The 27194-nt window shown below is 45.2% G+C and overlaps 1 protein-coding gene across 3 annotated transcripts in view; it reads right to left on the bottom strand.

The window, feature by feature from the left end:
• Nedd4l (NEDD4 like E3 ubiquitin protein ligase) overlaps positions 1 to 27194 on the bottom strand; it is a 313579-nt gene that overhangs the window by 192059 nt on the left and 94326 nt on the right. The window lies entirely within an intron of this gene.

Below are 27194 nucleotides of genomic sequence, written 5' to 3'. Positions count from 1 at the left end.
TCACGTTCACTCTCCCTCCCTCCAACCCAGATATCCCCCTTCCCCACACAACATTGTATTCTTTTTGTTTTATTCTCCCATCAAGGCCGACTTGTGCTAAGCAAATATTCTTGGATAGTGGCCTTCCCCTGGAGTACGGCTGGCTTATCAGGGGCCACACGCTGAGGAACACTGTCCTTCCTTTCTCAGCATCTGATGACAGCCAACAGCTTCCCAGCCAGGAGTGGGACCTCACACTCCACTCCCCTCTCCACGCTGAGATTTGGTCTGGCTTCGGCTTGTACACGTCTTGTACATGGCGTCACAGCTGCCCTGTGTCCAGAAGAAAATGTTCCCCTGTAGCTGTCCATACACCCTTCCTGGCCCCCTTTCTGCAGCAATCCCTGAGCCCTTGAAGGAAGGTGTACAGAATATCAACTCGCTTGGACTGAACATTCTTACACTGCCATTTTAATGGCTTTATTTTGTTCCATTATTTATCATAATTAGACTCAACATTGGACAATATAATGAGATATTGTGATTGCTCCCATAAGCCATGTTTTGATTGCTTGTTCTCCAAGTGGTAGCACTGTCTTGAGGGGTCATGGGGCCTTTAGAGAGCTGGGGTCTACGAGGTCCAAGTGGCTCACTAGGGGTGGACCTCTGAAGTTCATATACTAGCCCTGGCTCTGGCCAGCTCACCACTTCCTGGCCCACCAAGGAACAACAACCCTCGTGACAAGCTCCTGCTGTCATGCCTTCCTTGTCACAACGGACTGCAGGATGTCTGCAACCGGGAGTCAAAATCAACATTTCCTCCCTTCACTTGGTCTGTATAAGGGCACTTAACAGCAATCGAAGTGACTATAGCAGATGACAAGGATGCAACACAGCCTTCACCATTTCCTTACAGTGTGTTCCTGTAGCATCTGTCTCCAGGTCAACAGACACGCAGACTTCTCTCTGTGTGTGTTTGTTAACACTGAGGTGTGTTGACTTGAAAAAGAAAATACAAAAGGCAAAACTAGCTGTACACTACTACCAGGACAAGATGTTAATATTTTTATGACTTTAAATTTTCTTAAATTTTTTAAAGAGTTAATTTTTTTTTTAATTTTGATTCTGTGTGTGTGTGTGTGTGTGTGTGTGTGTGTGTGTGTGTGTGTGTAAGTACAGGTGCCCACAGTGGCTAGAAACACTGAATCCTCTGAGGCTAGAGTTACAGGTAGTTCTGAGTCACCAAACTTAGGTACTGGAAATCAAAGAGGAATCCCCTTGAATAACGATACGTGTTCTTAACCACTAAGCCATCTTCCAGCCTCCTCCCCCCATTTTTGTTTTTAAGACAAAGTCTTGCTGTATGTAGCCCAGGCCACCCTTAGATTGTCCTGAGTCCTAAGCACAGGAATTCCAGGCAGGTCTCATCACATCCAGCTCCAAAGGCAGTGTTTTGTTCTGTACCGTTTCCAGGGTTTTCTAGCCATGTACACAGCCTTAGTATCACTTACCCCAACACGTAGGATAAAGAAGTGATGTAGACTCCAGACTTATTCAGAAATACTGAGGCTGGAACCCAAGTCTAAACATGAAATTCACTTATGTTTTATACACAGTTTGAGCACGCTACCTGAAGAACATTGAATTAACTTCACTGCACCTAAGTGTTTGACTATAGCCTGTTAAATGAGATTAATTGGGCAAGTTTGTGCCTGTGACATTATATCAATACTCAGATTTGGTCTGTGGAACATTTCTTATGTTTAAGATTAGGGATGTTCAAACTGAATCTTTCCATGAAAACACACACACACACACACACACACACACACACACACACACACACACCCTAAACAAGCAAGACATTCAAAAAGATGTCTTGCCCAAAGGAATGATTAGCTTAGTTTTATTGAAATAAATTTTGAGAGGATTTGTATATAAAATATTCCACCAACTTAAGTTTAATATAAACTTAAAATTTTATTTAATAAAAATATAAAGTACTCTTTTTGTTGTTGTATGATCTAATATGGAGTATATAAAGGTTAAAGTAAGGACAGGTGGGAAATGGATGCACAGGAGATGTCTTAGTTTGGGTTACTATAGCTGTGGTGAAACACCATGACCCAGAGCAACTTGGGGAGAAAAGGGTTTATTTGACTTACTCCTCTATATCCACTGTCCATCAGTGAAGGAAGGCAGGACAGGAACTCAAGCGGGTGAAGACCTAGAGACAGGAGCTGATGCAGAAGCCATGGAGGCGGAGGCGTGCTGCTTGGTGGCTTGCTCCTCATGGCTTGCTCAGCCTGCTTTGTTAAGGATCGTAAGCCTGAGGATGAACCCACCCACATGGGCTGGACCCTCCCACATCAATCACTAAGTAGGAAAATGTTCTACAGGCTTGCCTACAGCCCAATCTTATGGGGGCATTTTCTCATTTGCAGTTCCCTTCTGACGTTAGCCTGTGTCAAGCTGATTTAAAATTGTCCAGTAAAGGAGACACGACCATGGTGTTTCTGATGCATGACTACCCCAGCACTGTCTTTCGCTCTTGGGCTTACTACTTCCTTTAAACTGTTGTGGTTAGTAACAACCTAGGCGTGCATGTAAAAGAAAACAGCCAAGCTACTGACCAAAGAAAGAAGAGCCCCAGACTCACCAGGAAATGGTCACGGCTCCAAGTCAACAGCTTAATCCTATTTTATGCAGTTTGTTATCGAACTTGATAGCTCCTTATGATACTAACCATCAAACGTGCTCCGCTCTCAGGCAGCCACCTGGAGAGCCCCCCCCCCCCCCCCCCCAGTTCAAAAGCGCCTAGGGAACTAGTTAAATGTATCTGGGACGAATCAAGTCTTAAGGCATGCCGAAACACACTCTTGTTCACTTAACTGCGCCCCTGCTGGCGGTTATTTTCTACCCCTGCTGTATTGTTTCCTCCTCTACGGTGTAAAGGTTATTACCTGTGGTTTGGAGTTTGGTCAGAATGAGGGAAGAAAAAGCCCCAGGGCGTTTGGGGGCTGTAGAGTTCGAGGTGGGAGCTAGCCAGACAGTGCTGAACTTTAAAGACAAAAGAGCCTGCCTTCTTTCAAACAGCAGGCTTAGCGCAGAGAGAGAAAGGCAGTAAAGATCTGATGTGGGCTTTATGCGGTCTAAAAATAGGCATCTGCAGAGAGTGGTTTCTTTGGGGACTGATTTTAAAGATTCTCAGGAGGTGTCAGCTGCTCACTGCCTATCAGAAGAGGACAAAGGCTTCCTGGGTTGTCTGGGAGGACTGGAAACCCAGAGAGGGGGCCCTGGGAAGGTAAAAAAAACATCTTTTGTTCCCAGTCCTCCTGCCGGACAAAAGGGACTGCAGGAGAAGGTCAAGGCTTGGTTTCTGATTCAAGGGAACAGTACTGAATAGGAGCCAAAAAATTACTCCATGCTTCTGTCCCAGCACAGCAGACTGGAAGAAGGTATACACGGGACTTCAGTAAAAAGACCTAGGTTCGTCTACTCGCAAGACTAACAAATACAGATCGCTTGTGCAAAGAGACAGTCCCTTCTGTATCACAGCAGAAATGCACATCTGCCTACTATCCATTCTTCAAATGGTACTGGAGGCTGCCGGATTGCAGCAGGCCCTACCCATCGATGTTGTACAATGATACAGTCATGGAAAAGGTCAGGAGGTAGTGCAGAACTTGACAGAACAGCAGTAGTGTTATGCTGAAAACAGGCCATGCCAGAGTCATGGGTGCAAGTCTGGTCCAGCTACTTCTGTAACTTTAGAGCCTTTGGGTAACAACTCGCTTTTCTGAGTCTCAGTTTCCCCAACTGCTGAGCTGAGCTCGCTGTGGCTCCTGACCCCGACTACCCGTGTCTTACCCCAAGCCGTTTAAATCAGTTTTGGGGATGAGAGCCTAGTGAAACATTTTTGATGGCTTCCGTGAGGTCTATTGTGGAGTCAGACTTGAGCATCATTAGCTCAATGTGCAACTCTAGTTCACATGCACACCTAAACTTCTGTCTGTTGTGACCTTCGGCCTATATAACTGAATCTGACAGAGAGACCTTGGCTGAGCGCAAACCCTGCAGGGAAGTAGGCAGGGATGTTGATTTCTGAACACAGGATCAGTTGCTTTTCAATGGACAGTTCTGTTTTTCAATCTTTCCTCCACCAACTAAAGAACAGCCATGTTTGTCTATCTCTCGCTGGACACCTACCACCGCTTATCTGTTAAGAAACTAGAATGGCCTGGCTGGATCTGATAGTGCAGACGTTTGCCATTTTGACAAACCTTCCACTTTGCTAGAGGCTGTACCCACTGACACACCTACCCTGTGACAGCAATGTGACTGTTTGTACCTCATTCTCTGGTCTACAGAGAGAAGAACAAACAACCTGACAATCGTGGAAAACAGTCTTCTCCTAGAGCTGAACACTCTCACTGCTACTTGCCCTCCACTTCCTCCAGAATGTCTTTTCACTGTCTTTTCTTTTCTGAAAATCATCCCTTACAAGGCTACTGGTCTTTTTTATTGATTTATAGACACATACATACATACATACATACATACATACATACATACATACACACACACACACACACACACACACACACACACACACTGTTGCTCTGAAATGAACAACATAAAACTTCTTTAAAAACTTAAGGCAGGGGTTAAGAAAGATGGTTCTGGGGGTAACAATTCTTGCTGTGTGAGCATGAGGACCTGAGTCTGAGCCTCAGCATCCATGTTAAAGAGCCAGGCATGGTGGCATATACTTGTAATCCACATGACAAAGGGACAAATACAAGCAGATCCCTGGAACTTGCTGGCTTGGCTGAGGGTCAAGTCCCAGGTCCTTGTCTCAAGTTCCCGGTGGAGAATAACAACCAAGGTCATTCTCCTGGAGAATAGCAACCTCCCACAGAATAACAACCGAGGTTGACTTTTGTCCTCCACAAGCACATGCACATATCAGCATAAGCACATGCACACAGGGGAACACACACACACACGCACACACACCTTAAGGTTGGTAGGTATTATTAGCCTTAAAAGTATCTACTGTGGAAAAGAAATTGGCTCTTGTGAAAACTGTTTCCAGCAGCTTGATGGGGCAAGCAAACCCAAACCAAACTCTTCCGTAGCCCTTCATCACCTGTCTGTCACTCCGGGAACATGCGTCCCTGTGCAGCCACACATTTGCACTGCCCCGTCAGTACAAAGACACTGACTTGGACCTTGCATGCCTAGTGCTAACCACCACGTGAAGCATGTTATGCCGTGTTCCCTCTCTGAGAGAGAAAGCGTCCCACTGACACAGAAGGGCAGAGCGGCTTGGAAATCCTACCTTTCTGTACCCTTAGCCCAACACTTAATGGAAAAATAAAATGTCTCTAGGCTGTTTCTCCTGATCTGCCATGTGCCTAGTGGGCGCTGGGGCTAGTGACAATGTCATCAGCTTGTCCTGGCTCCACTGCACAACTCAGGAGCACCAGAGCAAGCTTCGGGTAGGAAAACAGCTGGGTGGTCTTAGAACTTCTCCCACGCGCAGCCATTACTGATGGCATAGAGGCAGCCAGACCAGGGTTCGAAGCAGAACCTCTCCTAACCACCCCCAGCAGCATCCCTAAGCTCTGAAGGACACGCCCACCTCATTCCGCCAGTTGCTCCTGTCATAACTTTTTCTTCCATAACTCCTTTGACTCCAAAAGTTAAAAGGAATAACTGGACCACAGAGATCGAAGGTGAATAACTAAGAATGACTCAAAATAGTGCTTCTCCCTGAAAACTGTAAGTTTGTTTTCCTTTTGCAAAGCTATAGTGAATCAAATTAAAGGCAGAGGGAACCAAGTGTGAAGAAGCAATCTGAAAACATGCCCACAGGTGTAGGATAGAATAAACTGTAGGAGCATCCCGAGGGGGGCAGGACAGGACTCTGAAGTGAACGTCTAGCCAGGCATGAAAGATACCCAGAGAGCTCCATCCCAGGAGGGAAGCTGCCTGGAGCACTGTTGAGTGTTTCCACCCAGCTGGACACACAATGAAGGATGATACATAGTTAATGTCTAGCTTTAAGGGGAGCTCTAAATACCAATTTAAGTGCCACCTTCCAGGCAACCACTGGCACTAAGGCCTGTTGGCACTGCCCTCTACTTGGAGTATCTTTCTTGAGGGAGACAGGTTCCTCTGGGCAACCCAGGTTGACAGCAGGAAGCTGATCCAGGGGGAAGAGGTGGGATGGTCTTTCAAGGTCGTTCCCCTTGCAGTTAGCCAATGGCTTCCCAGATGAAAGCAGTGTGCTCAGCAGGCTGGGCATTGACTAGCGGCTCATTTCTATCTACAGTGCACAGATGATATGAGTTCAAAAATGTCTCTTTTTTTATTATTAAGGAATAAAAGGCTGTTGAGGAATTTTAATTCAGAACATGGCTGCTCTGGCAAGAGATCATATCCAAAGACCTTCTAGGTCTGTGTGATCTGATTGGAATACAGACACTTACTTCAGGAGACAGAGGCAAGCAGATCTCTGAGCCCAAGGCCAGCCTGGTATAGAGCAAGTATCAGGTAAAGAAAATCTTAGTTGTGGAGGCGCATGCCTTTAATCCCAAACAATGAAGGCAAAGTTAGTTTGTAAAAGGAGGCACCCATGTTTAAAAGTGATGTCTGGAGTAGCAGAAAAGGTGATGAATCAGAGAAAGATTTGACAGAATAGGATATGCCTAACTCTCACGAAAAAAGAGAGGAAAGGAGAGCTACTTAGAGGTCAGTGAGAGAGAGAGAAGAGGCGGTTTTACCAGGACAATAATAGAGAAACAGGTTGCAGAGAAAGAACTTGGGTGAAGACGGAATGAGCCAGAGAATGAGAAGGAGCCAGAAGATTAGAGAATATTGTTGGAGTTAGTTTGAGGCCAAGCAGAACAATTCAGAGGCTGAGAGAAAAGCAGATTGAATAAGTTATCTGGGAGAGGAGTTTAAGTCAGAACAGCTGAATTAAACCAGCCAGCCCAGAGATCAGTAAGAACAAGAAAGGGTGAGCCTACTCAGCAGTAACCTCAGAGCTGAAAACGTTCTTGGCCTAGGTTAGATTGTATGAAGACTAGTAGCCCCTGGGACTACACCTAGGTTAGCAGAAGGAGGCAGTAAGCCTCCAATACAACAAATGAACCAGGCAAATTAAAAGTCACCTTTACAAAAGTCACCTTTACAAAAGGCAAGGGTCCAATTGCAGCAACAGTGAGGACCAGGTAGTCATTTCTTCTATCACAAGTACACACAGTGTGACAGCTGCCCTTCAATATGGTGGCTGTTGAACAGTTACAAACATTATACAGACACAGAAAATGCTAAGATAGACAGATGCGTGCTGTGATCTGGAAACAGCCCAGCAATGAATCCTGGAGTGAAAATAAGCAAGAACAAGGTAGCTTACACCTGTAACCCCAGGTCTTGGGAGCCTGAAGTAGGAAGAATACTGGGAGATTCAGAACATTGGAATTAACAGTATGGTTAATTCTCTGCTACCCTGGACTACAGAGTAAGACACTGACTCAACCCAAAACCTCATTAAAGCACACAAACATAAAAGCAAGTAAATTAGACAAAGTAATGATTCTCCAACCACTTCTCCTCAAGAAGCTTCTCCTTGTCTTGGTCCATTTGCTTCCTTAAAATAGCACTGGAGGCTAGCAAATTCATACTTCATATTTCTCACAGTTTTGTTGGCTGCAGGACCAAAGCCAGAGCAACAACATCCAGGGTTTGCACAGGGATGCAACCTCCCTGGGTTAAGTGTTTGTCAGTATGTGAGAGAAAGCTCCCTCCAGGAAGCTTTTTATGAGGCCTCTACTCCCACTTCCCCAGGGAACTGCCCAGACCTAATCACTTTTATCTAGCCTGGTCTCTGAATCCTGTAACATTAGCAGTATTTGAACTTTAGATAAAAAAAAAAAAAAAAAAACACCAAACCACAGAAATGCCCAAGGGGTCCACCTCTGTGAGACTAAGGGAAAAAACTAAAATGTTCTCTTATTTCCTGCCTCATGCATGTCTACTGAGATTCTCCCAGTATGCATCACTGTTAATATTATAAACAATATGCAAGTTTAACATTAAAAGGACCACCTGTCTCACATCTGCTGTTCTCCGTGTCGTGGGAAATGACGTAGGACATGCAGTCTACAGGCACTGTCGGAACTCTTTTCTGGAGAAAGGAACAGATGTCTTTCTTCTATGGGTTCTCAGTGCTTACTATGTCCATCCAAGTTCAGGCCTGCCTGCAGTATTTATAACTAAGCCAAGGACATCAACATTACCAGCCACCCACTTACTGTTTTCAAGACATTGCTCTCTCTAGCTGGCTCTGCTGGTACAGACACGAATACCAGGAGGGTAAATCGAGCAGTGGGAGGCATGGTGGGGATTGATGCTATTGCCCGTTATAACGGACAGCCTCCAGTGATAAGGATATGTCACACTCTCTAGACCCTCGACCTCCACGTCTCAGCCAGGTGACTCCCAGCACATTTCTCATGGCCTAGCATAGGTGTCAGGAAGAGCCAGAACATAGAAAAAAGCATTTTTCAGCTTAGCTGAGACCACGTTAGTATATTCATCTATTTATGTGTTCACACTAGAGGCCTGAATGTCTCAAAAGCAAGAAAATGAACAGGCAGAGTTTATATTTGTACAGTCTTACCATCCTTGGGGGTTGTCTGCAGTGAAAACAGTATCGTACAAGAATGAACTATCTTTTGATTAAAAGCAGGAATATTAAAAAATATCTCCATTCCTAGATCACTGGGAAGAAGGTAAGAACTTCAGCCCTGGAGCTGAAATTAAATGTTAATGTCTCCAAAAATCTACTGTCCCATCTTCCCAAATGATGCTTTTCCCTCGTGTCCCTCCCCACTTTCTGTCCCATATCAAACATGTCTGGCCTTCTGCTCAGCTGTTTCAGTCAGAGTTTAAGACTTTAAATGATGATGTTGCCAGGCGGTAGTGGTGCATGCCTTTAATCCTAGTACAGGGAGACAGGGATAGACGGATCTCGAAAGATCAGCCTGGTCTACAGACTTGATTCAGGGCAGCCAGGACAATATATAGAAACCATGTCTCACAAAAAAAAAAAAGAAGAAGAAGAAGAAGAAGAAGAAGAAGAGGAAGAAGAAGAAGAAAACAATGAAGGGAGGGTAAGAAGAAGGAAAGAAGGAAGGAGGGAGGGATGGGGGAGGGAGGTGGGGAGGGAGGGAACGAAGGAACGAAGGAAGGAAGGAGAAAGAAAGGAAGAAGACTTTAAGTGGCAAAGGAAGGGAAGGATGTTAGTGCAAAATAAGTGTGTATAGCTACCTGGTTTTAAGGCTTTTGCTGAAATACAACTATTAAGGCAGAGTGCCCAAGACCCACTGAATTTCTCTTCCCTGTCCCCAGCAAGATTCCATCAAAACACAAAAACAATACTCAAGCATACTAGGGAAATAACCAACAAAACTGTCTCGGAAGAACTAGTCACTTAAAGTTGCTGCTGCCGCTGTCCTCTAAGGGTTGCTGTGATCATCAACACAGCGTCTCCTACCACAAAGTGAGAAGAGACTAAGACAGAGGGAGAAACTCAGGGCCTTCCTGACATCACCTGCCGTTCTAAAAGCAGATTCTCTGTAGTCTTGCAGACCCCACAGACTCAGGGAGAACCCTGAGCAAGCAAAGGGGATGGTTTTTCCTCCAACCACATCTAAACTGTTCTGACACGATCTACCCAGCTCCCTGCATGGGCAGAGGCACTGTTTACAGTAATATAAATTAAATCCCTGTGATATAAGTGACTGTGTTAAGAATGTCAGTCTGGAAATTCCTCTTTCAAGGAAACCTGAGTGACTATTTTTGTTCTGACCCATACAATCTGCAACCAGTCGCACACAGCAATACACTGCATCTACAAGACCACAGTGGAATATAGCATTCGTGTGAAGAATTTTACTTCATTCCACTATCAGCTAATAATTCTTCAGCGAGTAGTATCTTATTTTGATGAGTCTATAAATTACTTGGCAGATAAAAGGAGGAAATAATGTTTAATGCTGTGTTTCCCTAGTTTTAAAACACCAACTATGAAAAAATTAGAAATTGCTCAAAGCAAAAAAATCACTTTCCTCTGTGTGTGACTGATTAAAAACAAAAATATGTGCCCAAACTAACTAGATTTTAATTAATATTCTTTACAAGAGAACACCAAAGAATGAGAATGAGACCCATAGGCCATTTCCATGGTCTAGAAAGAAAATGCACCTAGTGATCTGGCCACCAGAGGGTGCTGTAGGCCCCAACACAATACACCTGAACAGAGCAGGAAGACAGAGCTACTCAGGTCACAGTTCCCACCTCTAAGAACTTGGGGAGAGCAGAATGGAGATTAAAATGGGGCTTTACCTAAAAACAAAGAGAGAGCTAAAAATAATGCAATGTGCACTTACAGAAAATTTTATATTATTAAAATTTATAATGTTTTTATTTTCTACAGCGAGAGAATATTTAAAAAGATACCTAAACAGTAACAAAAGGAACAAGAAAACTAATGAATTCAGATAGCAATAGCATGGGTGTGCCAAGGCTAGCTTGGCAGGAAAGAAACACAGCTCAGAGGCAGGAGCAGGGAGAACAAACCAAATGCAAGCAGGGGATATGCTCTGCTTCCTGTCTGATGCTAAGATGTAAGTTGCTCAGGCTGCTCATGCCTACTGCTGTGAATTGCCATAGATCGTGAGAAACTGTGAGCCCAAATAAGCCTCTCTTCTCTCAATCCTTCCAACAGGCCACAGCAGTGAGAAAAGTAACCAGTATAGCGAATAAGTGGAAAACTGTTTTCACAGACTTGGTGTCCTGGGTCAACATGGGACTGCAGCAACTAGAGAAAACATGTCTCCTACTCACACCAACCTGAAGGCAAGGAAGGAGAGGAAAAATCTCACCTCAGTGTCATGACGGGATGACGGGGGAGAAAACCAACATCAGGGCCCGTCTGTCTAAATGGTGGGTGCAGAGACTTGGGATACAGACCAAGGGCAGCAAGAAGAGAACAATTTGGTCAGGCAGACTTAGAAGCTAGGGGTGATGCGGCCACAGTGACAGAGAAGCAGTGGAGCTCCTGAGAACACAAAGGACTGTCTGCAGCTGCCTGGAGAAGCTAAGGGCAGGCTGCAAAGGCCACGCTGGAAGGGCCGCATAACAAGTCTGTGCCGATGTCACCACAGCAAGTAGCCAGCACGGAAAGATTTGCCAAGGACAGAACACGGCCAATACTCAGTGGAAGGACAGAAAGAAGAAGGCAAGCATGGACCTTGTGGTAGTTTGAATGAAAATGGCCTGATGGTCATGGACTTGCCCTCTGGAACTGTAAGCAAGCCTCCAATTAAATGTTTTCTTTTATAAGTTATCTTGTTCATAGCATTTCATCATAATCACAGCAATAGCACAACAGACTCAAACTAAGACAGACTCTAGTGAAGAAAGTCCACTCGCCAAACACTGAGAACCAGATGTGGAGCACAGGGAACAGTGAATTAAGGACAGCTGTTCCCTGTGGGGGTGCCTTGATTGATGGATCTTCCAGGGAAAAAGGAGTATAAAAAAATTTAACATTCCAGGCCAAGGAACTATTGAAAGACAAATCAAATTATGTATCTTACTTAGTAGGAAATCTCATTTTTAGAACAAAATAGAGAACATTAAGTTATACTATTAGAAGGCTGCTCTAGAAAAGATAAATGTGTAGTTTCTATGTTGTCAAGATATACTACATTCAAAATCAATTCAACTGAGCTGGCTCTGTGGGTAAAGGATGTTTGTCCCACTGTGCTTGCTGGTCTTATGTCAAAAGCAGAACACAAACTAGAAGTGTCTGAAAGGTTGGAACCTCAATTGAGAAGATGCCTCCATAAGATTCAGCTGTAAGACATTTTCTGAATTACTGATCATTGTGGGTGGTGCCATCCTTGGGCTGGTGGTCCTGGTTCTATAGGAAAGCAGGCTGAGCAAGCCATGAGGAGCAGGCAGTAAGCAGCACCCCTCCATGGCCTCTGCATCAGCTCCTACCTCCAGGAGCCCACCCTGTTTTGAGTTCCTGCCCTGACTTCCTTCAGTAATGAGCAGTGCTGCAGATATGAGCCAAATAAACGCTCTGCCCAGCCCTAGGTGCTTTTTGTTCATGGTGTTTTGTCACAAAAATAAAAAAATCGACAAGCTGGTACCAGGGTAGTGGGGGATTGCCATGACAGTCCTGACTGTGTCCTTTTGGGGGAGGATTGTGGAAGGACTTTGGAACTTTGGGTTATAAAAGCCACTGAGTGTTGAGCACTCAGTAGGCTGCTTTACAAAGACAGCTTGGAAGATTAGAATGTTTAGAGCTGTACAGATGATGGAGTCCTGACCTGTGACTTTTCAGAGGGAGGCAGCGGGTCTAAATGGCCTTTGCTGTGAATAATGTGTGGTTCCGGTCCAACTGGGACTGAAGAATCAGCTGTGATTAACAAGATAGCAGAAGTCCATAAGCGAAACGTTGCTTTTCTGGGATACTCGAGGCTGGTCGGCCGGAGCTGAGAATTTACACAGCAGGTGTGTGCGTGCACACGCACACACAAACAACTAAGTCTATGTTGTCAGTGAACCTTCAGATTATTACAAGAGAAGAGGAGAGAAGGGGGTCTTGACACAACTGGCAACACTGCCTGAGAAAATGGTGACAGTGTGGTTAAGGATGTGCTGCCCATTCTGGTTTCTTGTCCGAGCACTAAAATTTGGAAGTCTTTCTTTCAAATGTCTGTACTTTCTCACCACAAGTGACTGATTCTAAGCATTTACAATGACAGTGACTGTACCATAAGAGGAAGCACAACAACGCACCTAGAACATAGAGGGACAGAACTGTAACACCCTGGAGGTGACTCCACCACCCTTTTCTCTTTAGATCACACAGGAACACTCAATAGAGGCAAGGCTGATGATCCGATTCCTTATTAAACATCATTTGCACTAAGGTCATAAGTCTCCAAAATATTTTGTAAGAAAAACAGGAAAAAACTTAATTTTAAACCACATATATCTGCATCTGTTTGCATGAACATGAATTCAACTTCAGCTACTGTTTGTGTATCTTATGCACGAAGCATTGAGAATAATCATTTTTACTAAGGCAAAAACACTTCGTAATTGCATCCATAAAGCAAGCTACAAAGAAACAAGCTCTCCTCTTCCTCATGGCAGACCATAAAAACTAGAACCAATGTTCTCCACTGCTTTCTTTGTAGCAACTGGTCATAAAGAAATAAAGACCCTTGGCCTAGAGGGGTCTTGCCCTACACTTGAAAAGAAAGAATGTTAAAAATGAGGGACTAGGGAGAGTCCTGATCAGTCTGTTTCTATAAGCTCAGACCCTGTCTGTCCAGCAACATTCTATGTGCTATCCTCACTTCACAAACCCTACCTTTGGGTTGTCAGTTTTGGGGTTCAAAGAAATTTGAGTGCCTCATCTCCATAGATTTCATTCAAATCATCTAAGAGAGGATCTGTACTTTCCTACAGTTTCTATATTGTCCAAATATGCACTTAGTCCTGCTAAAGCTCAACACTCTAGCTGGGCCATTATTGAGGAGGAAAAAAAACAGAAACAAACCACTCACACATACACATAGACACACACACACAGACACTCACACACACATAGTTATCTAAGATTTAGATAAACAACTATGGCCCCCGGAAAAGATTTTTTTTTCTTTCTTTTGTTCAATATTTTTTATTTTTAAATAATTTTATACATTCACTTGTATCCCAGCTGTAGCCCTCTCTTCTTTCCCTCCCAATCCTCCCCTCCCTCCCTCATCTCCTCCCTGCCCTCTTCCGACTCCACTGAGAGGGGGTGTCCTCCTCTCCTTCCGTATGGCCCTAGCTTATCAGGAATCTTCAGGATGGTTGCAATGTCCTTATCTGTGGCCTAGCAAAGCTGCTCCTCCCTCGGGGGGGGGGGGCGGAGAGGAAGCTCATGAGTTCATGTCAGAAACAATTCCTGTCCCCTTACTAAGAAACCCACTTGGATACTGAGCTACCATGGGCTATGTCCGAACAGGGGTTGTAGGTTATATCCATGCATGGTCCTTGGTTGGATAAACAGTCTCATAGAAGACCCCTGTGCTCAGATATATTTGGACCTTGTGGAGCTCCCTGTCCCCTCTAGGATATACTAATTCCTCCTTCCTTCATATGATTCCCTACACTCTGCCGAAGGTTTGGTTATGGGTCTCAGCATCTGCTTTGATACACTGCTAGGTAGAGTCTTTCAGGTGCCTTCTGTGGTAGGCTACTGTCCTGTTACTTGTTTTCTCCTATTTCCAATGTCCATCCCCTTTGTCTTTCTAGATGAGGATTGATCATCTTACCCCTGAACCTCTTTCTTGTTTATCTTCTTTAGGTGTACAGATTTTAGTATGTTTATCCGATCTTATAGGTCTATATAAGTGAGGATATACCACATGTGTCTGTCTGCTTTGGGGATACCTCACTCAGGATGGTTTTTTTCTACATCCGACCATTTGCCCGCAACCCGGGAGAGATTTTATTTCCCATTTAAGAACCTATTTTTTGGCTTAAGGCTTATAGTCTTTAAAATGGTTGTCTTTCAGACTCTTTCCCAAAATATAAATATTAAATTAAATATTAAAAGTTAAATTCATAAGGACATGACAATGCTTCTTAGAAGATTAAGAAATACAATGTCTAAGATAATCGGTCTGCCTGTCTGTACCTATCTACCTATCCATTTATGAGATCTGAGAAATATAGTATTTTAGGGAGCTAGGGTGAGACAGCTTAGTGAATAAAGTACTTCTGGCACAAGTGTGAAGACCAGAGTTCAGATTCCCAGAACCTGTGCAAAAGCCAGGCAGGCACAAGTGGATGTAATTACAACTGGAAGGCGGAGGCAGACTCCTCAGAGACAGGGCAAGCTGGGCCCGTGAGCTGCGTTCAGAGAGAAGCGTTCTTTCAATAAAAGGATGGTGCCAGGCATCGACTTCAGGCTTGCACACGCACATGCATACACACAGGTCCACACCCACTCATGCATGTGAACCCCTATGCGTGCAAACACCACTCACATGTTCATTTTAGAATTCCAGTGTCGGGTTTCCAAAATGGATTCTGCACGGTGCATTTTTAAAGGCCTGACTTTAGGTATACACGGACATTTAAGTACATTCATAAGTACAAATGAATAGCAGATCCAGGGACCATCCCTCCCACGGCCTCTTGGGCTGCACTCTGGTTATAGTATAGAACAGCCAGGGCTGTGGGAAACTGTCACAGGCAGGGAGTGCACCCTGCCTGCCTCCTTGAATGAGGGGAGGTCCCCCTCACCATCCCATCATAGAACTCCTCTGGCTGAACCCCCTCGGCCAGTGCTCCTGAAGGCGTGGATGCCAGTTCATCTTCTGCAAAGGAGGTTATCACACTGCTTGTCTTAAACACTGAGAAATGTCTGCTTCACATTTACATCTCTAGTTAGCAACTACTTCCGTCCTTCTACTTGACTTCTCAAGTCTGCGCTCACAAAGGGCAGGCACTGGGGGAAAAGGGTTACACGTGGCTGGAGAGACACAGAGAGAAGTCAGGTAACACTCAAGGAAGTGCCACACACCATAGTCACCTTCTCTATCCCATGGCTATCGTCACTCTGTCCCTGCTGCCTGATCATGACTGAATCACACACAGAACGTCAGCTGCTCCTTCACTCGGGCCAGATCAACAAAATATGTCAAGCACCTACTATGTGTCAGGCCATAACAACAAAATCTGTCAAGCACCTACTATGTGCCAAGCCGTATCATCAAAATCTGTCAAGCACCTACTATGTGCCAACCATACCCTATTCCTGAAAATACATCAGATTCACAGTGACTGCTAGGTCACACTGCAGTTTAGAAATAAGGAAGAAAAGAGTCTTGTTATATTTGTTCTCCTTTAATCTTAATAGAGTCATGACTCAAGATGGCAGGGAAAGCAGTTGACACACTTCTGAGGGAGTGACGTTTACTAAAATAAATAACCTCAGGAAAGATCCTCCAAAAAAAAAAAAATTCCCACGGCTTACAAAGAAATATTTTTTAACTGTTCAGACAGCTACGCCCTGCCCTGTAAGAATGTACAACAGACACACCACAGCCTTTTCTCCATCGGTCAAGATCTCTAGAAAGGCCTGAGCAGATGGCACTGGCAGAGGACAGCAAGCCTGGGGTTCTGAGAGCCTAGAGACAGGCTGCCCTGGGCAGTCACCAACGTGCCACACTCCGTCACCTCCAGGACCCAGGTGGGCTGGGAGGCACACAGGCGATGGGTGACACACCATTTTAAAGGATGCCGCATTCATTCACATAATGACCAGGAAGTGAGCATAAAATATAGACAATTATGTGGTTGTTACAGGGTTAAAAGATGGTATTTATACCTGGGGGAAAAGTTAATACACTGTCAGGTTAATATGGCAATTTGCTGGTATGGGGGAGGAGAGTGAGATCAGGTTCTTTGGGGTTCCATGTGAATCATGGCAGCAATTGACTATTTGGTGCAGAGGTTTTAAGACAAACACATTTTGGTTCATTTTGCAGATGTTGTGATTCTCAGCAATGCCCTGGACAACAAGGCTACTCCAATGAGGAAAATGGAGACTGGAGTCTACAGGACCTAAACACAGGCTCTGGAGAGTGTCAGTGCTCTGTGACAATACAGTAGGATAAGCCAGTTCCGGTTATTCAAGAAACACTGTACAGGAGGATCACCAAATGCTCTACCATGGAGGAAAAGTCAGGTGTGTATAATACAAGAGGCATGAGGTCCCAGGGACCCAAAGGCCTCAGTGCTACCTAGAAGAGAAATGCAGTGCTTACCTCCAGCCATGGGCCTTTATACGGATGCTAGCCTGGTGTTTCTAGAGCACCATGATTTTCTGGAAATCTGGGATTTTAATACAGAATCTTCCAAAAGTTAAGTCAGATTTTTTTTTTTCTTAGTATACCACAAACAAACAAACCTATGGATTTCTTCTAGTCCATTGAGGATCAACGGTTCCCATGCTCTGGCCTGAATGCTATCTTAGAAGTGTTTGCTATCGATCAAGGGTCCTTTAAGCTACTTACAGCTGAAATCAAATAAGGGGGGTTGTTTTATGTGATATTTTCAAAAAGGTGAAAAAACAACCCACCAATCTTTTGGGACAAAACTAGTATTTTAAATCTACATAAATACTATAAAATACAGCCAACATATCACCTTACTGATTAACTACGTGTAATTTTAGAGGGGAAAAATACTTGCTATTGCTGGGCTCAAACTGTTCCCATAGAAACCCAAGAGCCACCTTAGCACCACTAACATAGCAGATCCTGTCGTGTGTCACCTATCCCCAGTGTTTAAGGTCCACGTCTAACACACAAGAAAGATGGCACCGCCATGGTTAGATTCAGCTGTTAACTTCCCCCGATCAGTTAGGAAGAAGAAACCTCAGCTGAGGAATTTTGTAAATCACACTGGCCTATAGCTTTATCTGTAAGGTCTTTTTTTAATTGCTAATTGCTGGACAAGAAAGAGCCTAGCCTAAGGAACTGAGGTCTCCTACAGTGCCACCCCAGACAAGTGGGCCCAGGCTGTTTAAGAAAGCTCCACAAGCCAGAGCAAGCCAGCCTGCATAGTGTTCCTCCAAGACTTCTGTCCTAACCTCCTGCCTTGAGTTCCTGCCATAGCTTACCTTCATGCCTTTAAAAGAGACACATTCTTTCCTTGAGTTGATTGTGGTCACAGAAACAGAAGCCCACACTAAGATAAAGGTATTCATTCATTAATTGATGACATCACCAGGAAACAACCTGATGTAGTAAATGAGACGGGCTCCCTGTCAGTCATTCAAAGGTGAGAGCAGATGAACTCGGTAGACCCAAGTCCAACAGACCTCATGATTGGATCCGACATACGCGTCTCAGGCCACTTTTAACAGCCTAGCTGGAAAAGGCATTTTAGAGACAGTCAAGGGAGTTCAGTTAATGGACAAGGTATGGGTGTCCATTAGGCAATTACTTTTAATTTTGTGAAGACAGTTCTGTGGTTATACAGGCATTATTTGTTGATTTCTTTTGGAGATGTGGGCTTGCAGTACTTAGGGACTAAAATCATGTTAGTTGTAATTTGCTTTGAATACTCTTGGGGGGGGGAACTGAAGCAAACACAGGAAAAATATTAACTTAGATCTAGATAAAGGAGACCAAAATGAGCTGGTGCCATGGGGATCCTGGCCCTTATTACATGGCATTAAGGCCTTGTGATTTGTAATCAGAGAACAGAGGACTCTTTCTACATGCTATATATACTTCCAAAGCCATTCAGGCCATCTGTTTCAAAAGGTAAACTAGAAGCTGCCAAAAGAACAAATGATGATGACTCAATCATATACAAGTCAGAACTGAGGGCTTTCCACATGTGACAGTGGCCCAGTCACGTGCACGCCAGTACCAAAGGTTTGCAGCACATGACAGTGACCCGATTGTATCGAGTCAGCCCTCCCCATGTGACGGTGACCCAGTTCTGTAAGGGCACAGTAGGGCTCACCAAACACTCTGACCTATAAAGCAACTTCTTTCAACACTCAGCAGGAAAACGTGAAGCCCCAGAGCTAGTCTGTCATTTTAAAGACAGAGTCTCCGTTTCCTCGTCTGAAACTCCAGAGAAGACCTCCAGGAGGAAAAGTGGGTGAAGCTATAAGCCGCGACCGTTATTCCGTTCTTGCTCACACCTGTGACAAGAGGTCAACTGTCTAGAGACTCAAGCATAGTTGAAAAAAGCACAGGCATTCTAAGTTTAAGAGAAGAGCTTGCAGACTGTACTAGCTAGCCAAGTGCATCTATTCTAAATCTCGTGGTGCCAAGTCAAAATGCACCTCTCAGCAACCATTCGTGAGAGCGGACAGTAGCGCGAATGCACTAATGAACAGAATCATACAGCTCGGTGTGGAAGACCTCGGCTGCTCACCTGCTCTGATGACCCAGGCATCGCCTGAACTTTGACCCCTCAAGAGCAGCACTCCACACATTGTGATTTACTGACTCTTGCTTGCCTCCGTTTCTTCATCGGCAAAATAGAAAAACAACGATGCACACTGTGTGTAAACCGTTCAAACCTTCGGTCCCAGGTACTTACGCAGCATTGGCTAGCATGTGTAAGCCGGGGGGAAGGGTCCCACCACACATGGGCAAACCTCTACCACAGATACTAATCTCTTGACAGGATAGTTACCCCCTCCCTCCAGCTGGATCAGCCTGTCCACATTGCCAGCATCCACACAGGATAAAAGGCCTTAAAAAGGTACCTGTATATTTTGGTCCTACATACTCATTCATATCCATAGCGCTTTGGCCTGTCCTGTGCTGGCTGAACTCCAAGACTCAAACTGAAGCCCAGGTATTGACCTCAGCTATATGCTGCAGTTTAATTTTCACCTCAGGGTTCCAAAGATACACAGGACACAGGACTCGCCTCCCAGCCCCAGAAAGGCACCACAGTGAAGGTCTCTGACTATTAGAATGAGGGCGTTAGCACTGCTGGTGTGTCACCTCCGTGGGGCTGGTGCCTTCATGTACTGTTTGTACAAGAAGCACGAGCTGCCGTGACTCACTACCCTCCCCCTTCGTAGCTCGCCTGCCCTGACTGCATACTTCACTGTGGTCGTCGGGGAGAGGAACTTGTGCCTGTCCCATCAGAAAAGCCTCTACAAGGATGCCTGGGTAAAGGGAGGGGCCTCCTGCTCCGCCTGTAACTGCTGATGCTGCTTCAGCTTCTGCCTTGGTTCCTGGACAATGCCTGACTCACTTCCTCCACTTGAGGGGGATGGTGGCCAAGGCGACCCACAGCACCCGTGGTTCCCTCCTCCATCTCTGGTATCCTCGGCGCTTTCCTAACTCACAATGCTAAGAGGTTAGTACAAGGCCCCTAAACCTCCATTCCCAGCCCCAGCTTGGCCTTGTTTATCCAAAGAGAAACTTCTGGAATCTATATGGTATGGAGGAATGCATCCCTCTGCAAGGTACGAAACAGGACCTTCTCACAAATGTCAGTACTGAATACCGAGCTGTTTGCCCAACATTCCTTTATCTGCCAGCCTTGAGCAGATGAAGTGGGTCCAATTCATGCGGAGTTTCACTTGTGTTATTTCTTAGGGATGCTAGGGGCTGTAGTGGGCTCTAGAAGGTGAAAAATAAAACACAGTCCTAGTCACCAAAAGCCAAGTTAGCAAAGGTGCCAGCTACGCGGTAGTGGAGATGGCTCAGTCAGGAAAGTGATTGTCACACAGCATGAGGACTTGATTGCAATTCCCAGAACCCATGTAAAAAAAGCCAAGTGTGATGACACGCTTAGGGAGGTGGACACAGCTGGAACCCTGGGGCTTGCTGGCCAACTAGGATAGCCTAACCAGTGAGGTCCAGGCCAGTGAAAGGCCTTGTCTGGAAGAAGAAGGAGGATGAGGAGAAGGAGAAAGAAAAGAAGAAGACGATGAAGGAGAAGGAAAACAAACAAAAATGACGGACAATACACAAGGGAACACACACACACACATTCTCCCCCCACCACACACACACACACACACACACACACACACACACACACACACACACGTACAAGCCAAACTAGGTGAGGCCAAGATGGAGTTGTAAGCCTGGCGCAGCAAGCTGGAACAAAAAGGCTCAGAGGCAGCCAGGCTCCACCCTGCCCCTGCAGATGGTTGAACAGCGCTTCAGTGTTTCACTGGCCTCTCACTTGCCTCTCGCTGTCCAAAGGGTTAGATCCCCTTTCATTCTGCGCTGTTCTGGAGCCAGGCACGGTAGTACGTATATATGAGCACGGCACATAGGAGGCAGAGGCAGGACGATCAAGAGCTTAGGCTTAAACTGGCCAACTGAACATTGCAAGACTGTCTCAAACAAACAATGCATTTAGAGGGAGGGGAAAAAAATGATAGCATGTCTTTGTCATTGTAGAGAAAGTAAAGACTGAATGTCTGTGACCTGGGATGACAAGAGACTAAATTTACACCTTATGCCTTGACATCCCATCCTAGTACCCATTTTTAGATGAACTATGTGACTGTCCTTTTCTGACCTCCAGGTGAGGCTGACAGGAGAGCCCCCACCTCTACCATGGCCATTCTTCACCTGGGCAGCCTGCACTGACACTCAGCCAATCTGCTCTGAACAAAGAGCCTTTTTAATAGACTTTGACTAGGCTGCCGTGGAGATGAAAAACAATCTTGCATCCTAGGAGCTGGATTGTGGTCCAGGGAACCAAAAAGGAGAAGGGGTTTCTGGCACAGGCCTCACAGGAGAGGACAGGTGGACTCTCGCTGAGGAAACACGGGCCTCCCAGGGTGCAGCTCTACCAACACCAGGTCTTCTAGCCCTCGGCAGCTGCCATCACTGTGCTAGAAGAACAAAGAGGCTGTGCTCTGCTTCTTCACAAGCATTCCCAGGTTACCATGTAGGCCAAGTATCACATTCTGTCTTCTGCCCTCCCACACTGGTATCCCCTGTCACGCCTCAAGCCAAGGAACTTCCACAGTGAGAGTTCCAACTCCTACTCTGACTTCTGTGAGGGAGACACGGTGAGGGAATACTGAGAAGACAGGCCGGGGGTGAAGGGAGGACGCTTGCCAGCCCAGGGCTCTGAAGGGCACAGTGGATGGCAGGGGAGACACTGCCAAACCTGCACTCTGGCCGTGACCACGGCCTAAGGGTACCCCAGAGCTTCCGCTGACTGGTCGCTGTGGGTTCTTCCTGACCCTAGCCTTCTACTGCAGGATGGTTGTCTGTTTCACGGTCACACCCTGACACAGGTGTTTTTGAAAGGCTCCTTAAGGTCAGGCAGAAAGATGACAGAGGTCATTGGGGAAATACAGAGTAGTGAGACAAGGTATAAAACAATAATAAAACAAGCAACAGCAAACAAGTAAATAAAGAGGGGAGGAAAGGTAGGGACCCAGGGAATGAGGGAACCCTGGAAAGGAAAGACCCCTTCACCCCTGAGTCTGGTTGAAGACTCTAGCCAGAATTTCAGTGCATTAACAACACTTGCTGTGGCGGTCATCCGTGATACCTCAGAGAAGAATGTTAAAATAACAGTGGTTCTCACCTATGACCAAGGCCAGCTTTTCTCCCTGACCAGCTGAAAACCTGACATTTTCCGAGGCTCTCATGGTAAACCCCACAGTAAAAGCCCTATCTTTACCCTGCTGTACAATCCTGTGATTCACAGTTTTACCTAATCGGACTGTTATCCTATCCAAGGCACCCAGAAGCCAACTATGGTCCCACTCAAAATACAGAAGTTGAGGGGAAAGTCCTGAGAAACCCTTTGGGCCTAGTAACTTCAAGGAGCCCAGACCCACATTTGGCATGTACTATCTGTGAATACTTCTCTTTTTGTTAATCCTAATGTTTAAGTCTTTGTTAAAATATCTTCCTACAAACTCCAACTCCAGGGCCAGAAGATGGCCCAGAAGGCACCTACTGTCAAGGTTAATGGAAGTTCCATCCGGGACCTATACGGTGGATGAAAGAAGCTTTCCTCTGATGTCTGGAGGCGCAGAGGTTCTAAAAGAATTTCTCAAGCTGCTGCAGACACCAGGGCAGAGCAGTGTCACCAACCCAAGGCCCTGTTGCTCTGACAGTAAGAGCAAGATGCTGGCTTGCCCTAGCCTGCACTACCGCCGCATCCTCCATGTTAGGAAGGGGAGGGAGGGAGACTGTCGGTGGGCTGTTTCCATCTACTGCCCTAAGAGAACAAAGGAACACTGTCTCAGGGTCCCTTCCTGGCACTGATCCATCAGGCTACACTATCTGTCTTTCTAATTTGCATCTTCCTTTTTTAGCCCAATCCCTAAGAAAAGTCCCTGTTTTTATACTCACAGGAAAAATTTAGGGTTGAAATTTCTTGGGTTCCTATAAGATCCTGAGGCCAATTCCATTACGGTTTTTCCCCCATTATAGGTTTTTTTTTTTTTTTTTTTTTTTACTTCAGCTCTTAATAACAAACTGAGAAACTGAGAAATAGGGCCACAATCTATCTATTTCTTTTTTTTAAAAAATGTCTTTTAAGATTTATTTATTTATTTATTTAACTGAGCGATAGGGACCAGTAAACGGAATACTAGAAAACCTCCCAATAACATGTGGACAGATGCTGAAAGGACACTGTGTTGTCTATAGAAGGCAAGGGGTTGAGGAAGGAAAGATGGCGGTAGAATGGCCCAGCAGATAAAAACCTTTGCAAGCCTGACAACGTGAGTTTGATGCCCCACACCCACAGAAAGAGAAAAGGATAGAACCAACTCCACAAAGCTGTCCTCTGACTTCCACATGAGCAGCATAGCATGGACATACCTACACAAAACTTTTAAAAATTATTTTTAAAGGTCATCTGAGCTGGATTGGGGGACGGGGCAGGGATGGCAGGATATAAGGTAAAGTTTTGATAGGGATGGAATTTGAGAATTCCAGGAAACTGTCATTTCAGGTTGGTAGGAGGTTGATTCCTGGAAATAGCGACAGGGTTTGCCCTGGAAGGGAAGAGAAGAAAGCGTGGGATTTTCCTGTCCCAGTGCAGGTTCCCCTTTGTCAGAGCACAGGAAGGTGGGTCAGCCCTGCAGTGCAGGTTCCCAGTCAAAGGAGAAAAAGCCGTTTGGGTGGGAACTGTGTCTTTCACACATTCCCACTGCACAGGCTGCTGTCATAGCTTTCCTATTCTCACATTCCCTGGGACCCACACACTCACCCACAGAGCTTGCCTCCTGTTAGTTGTACAAAGCACACAGAAGTGAAGTAAGCTCTTTAAACAATACACCAATATTCGCTTCGGTTTTACTTCTTGATAATTTCTCTCTGTTCCATTTTTTAACAGGCAGAATTCAGTGATGTGTGTGTGACATTGGGATAGCAGCGGTGTGACCTTCACTGGCAGTAGAGGGTCTCTCTGGGGTGTGTGGGGAAGACAGCGAGTGACATGGAAAGAGGCCTCGTTATGCAGGGTCCTGATGCACTAGGCAGAGGTACTGTCATAAGGTGGCCATAGGGCAAAGCACAGGGGGCCAACAAGAACCCAGTGACATGAATCCTTAGTAGCACCTACCCTCTTTCGAGATCATTTCACCACAGAATAAAAGGACAGTAGGCTGTGTGGTCATCCTAAAACTGTGGACCTGTGTGACATAAGGAAATAGGTGGACTTTTGAACATAACACTGAACTCTCTGAACAATAAATGAAAGAGCTGGGCTTGAACATTGCTAGGTCTCAGCTGGGCCAAGGCTCGAGAGCTCTGTGCTCCAAAAGTCCGGTTCAAATCCTTCCAGGCAAACCTCAGGCGATCAAAACCGAAGAAACAAGATCTGAAAGGCTTAAAAGCCGTGGTTTATTGCAGGGCATTGGGGGTGGGCAGGCAGGGCAAGCAAAGTCAAATAATGCCAGCAGCCACCACGGCAGAGTGATCTGTGACGTTATCCTGTGAGATGCAAAAGGGCCATAGAGCATTTTACACTGACGGAGCTGCCACACCAGTTAAAAAGAGGCGTTACAAGCTCGAACCTACTGTGTAGCATTTGCATCTTCAGTTTGTATACAAGTGTGTGCACGTGGTCTGTAAGTGCATATGGTTTAGACCCAAGGAGCTTTATGGTGGAATGAAAGTAGGGGAATGATACCACAGAGTAGCCCAGCTGGACGCTGGGTGACCGTTGACACACATGTGCTCCTGTGGCTCCCTTGTGTTCTCTGGATGGCATTTCTAGGCTTGACAGTAAGATGATGCTAACTGGTGCTGGATAGAGGAGCCTTATTTATTTGTTTATTTTTTTTATTATGGCAGCTTGCTATTTTTGTAACATGGTGATTTGGTTGAACACAATAAAGTACAGTGGTGACTGATCTGTCCTCCTTCCTGGATGACTGAGCGGATGATTAAATATTAATGTCAGCAGCATCCTTGAGTATATTCAAATGAGCAACGCTTGGCTTCTGCTTCTATTTAAAATGATGCTGTTTGTTGATTGTGGTCTGAAGCTTCGAAGCACTACTTGGCATCTCCTTCCTTTGATAAAGTGTTGGTAAGGTGAGGTCTTGCTTGTCTCCTCTAGGTCATGTTCATATGAATTCAGTGGTTATAAGCTTTTGTCGTAGGGATATTTCATTTTTTAAATATGCGTTTTAGCTGACATTCATGGAGAGAACGACTCCTTAGAACTGTGCCAACTATGTAAGAGTGTGTTTCTTTACAGAGCTGGGTCACACGATCCTTTGGGCCCTCTACTGGAAAAGTAGAATCGAGTCAAACAATGCCTTTTAAATGTCCCTGCATCATGCCTCTGTGAACGTAAAATAGCTGTACACCTGCTTTATGATACGTAGTTGTAACGGTGCTTTATCAGAGCTGTTTTTAATGATGTTGTTCAGAATATTTTCTTTCCAGATGATGACTGAGAAGCTAATTAAAAAAAAAAAAATGGTACACAAGAGTAACAGAACTGTGCTATTTTCTGGGATTTAGTTTTTTACTCTGTTTTTTTTTTTTGTTTTGTTTTGTTTTTTCCTCTTTAAATGCTGTGTGTTGGATGTCTCAACAATTTTGTTCAAATGACTGCAGAAACTGGAGAACTATATGTATATAGTTTTAACTTTTTGGAAACTCTAATTTTGCTGTCACCTTTGGAAAAAAATTATCCCAGTTTAGCATGTTAGTTGGCATTGTACATGAATTAACACCCATATTGACCTAGAGATGCTGAACTTATTTTTTTTTTCCATTTGTGAAGGGGAAACACATTGTATTAAATATGTAAGGTCTTATCTATGTCGGTTTGATTACGAAAAAACTAATAGTATTCTCTAAATAGTGAAATCAAACCAACAAACAAAAACAAACCCTTCCAGGCTGTTTAACCATCATCCTACCTCCTGCCCATAGCACACCACCATACCCTACAGAGAGCCTAAGTAGCCAAAAGGCCAGGGAACGTCATGAGCAGTACTGGGTGCTAAGGCACCCAGAAAGCTACCGCGCAGCCAGGGCTGGCCAGGGCCTCAGCGAGACAATGACAATGTAAATCACCAACATCATCCAGGCACCCAATCCAGGCACTCAGATTGCACGTGTCAATGATACCCAGCTCAGCATTACCCAGTCGCCCCTCCCCTGCATGCAGATTACACACGTCGGGGAAACCCAGTTAAAGAGACAGCACGTGCTTTTTCTGCCCTCCTAGTTAGGAATTAAAAGCACAAAACAAAATCCAGGAAAGCCATCCCTCAGTGTCCATGGAGCGCTGGCTCCAGCTCTACCTGTGGATCCCAAATCTCAGATGCTCATGTCACTTGGGTAAAAATTCTGTGTTGCGGTATTTGTAAGTAACCAGCTCGGATCTTCCCATATGCTTTAAATCACTGCAGCGTCTTTCATAATACCCAACCTAAATACTGTGAAAGGCACCACTGTACGATGTCGCTTAAGAAATAATGATGGTGCGGCGGGGACACTGTGCATGTTCTGTTCCAGCATTATTTCCCCCAAAATTTCTGATTGCAGATTGGCAGAACCCATGGACCAGAACCAGCAGAGTTATTCAAAATAAGCCCAGCCATGTTCCTGAACTGAGGGAAGAAAGAAAACCTCACCAGAATCTACTTTCCCCAAGCGGTCAGCCCAAATGAAAAGAGCCGGCTAATTGTCACGGTGATGCCATTAGGGACCATGGTTAGCTATCCATGCAAATACCACCCTTGGCCACCACCAGGCATTAAACTAGACTCTCAGACAGCTCTGCTGAGGCCTCATGGGTGGTCCAGGTGCATATCTAAGTTTGAAAAGGATTTACCAGCCAGGCCTTCTGGCTCAGGCCTATAATTTCAGCATTCAAGGGGCTGAGACAAGAACCGCAAGTTCAAAGCCAGTCGCGCTAACTTAGTGAGCCCCTGTCTCAAAAGAAAGAGTAAAAGGAGGGCCGGTAGTGTATTTACTTGTTGACCACTTGCCTAACATGCACCAGGCCCTCAAATTAATCCCCAGCCCAAACCACCAAAAGTTTGCCAGGTTCTCCAGAAGCCCATAAAGATAGATAGATAGATAGATAGATAGATAGATAGATAGATAGATAGA

The sequence above is a fragment of the Psammomys obesus genome, unplaced genomic scaffold (genome assembly GCF_907164565.1).
Source record: "Psammomys obesus unplaced genomic scaffold, mPsaObe1.curated_primary_1811, whole genome shotgun sequence".
NCBI lineage: Eukaryota > Metazoa > Chordata > Mammalia > Rodentia > Muridae > Psammomys > Psammomys obesus.
This window is presented reverse-complemented; position numbering and strand designations above follow the sequence as displayed.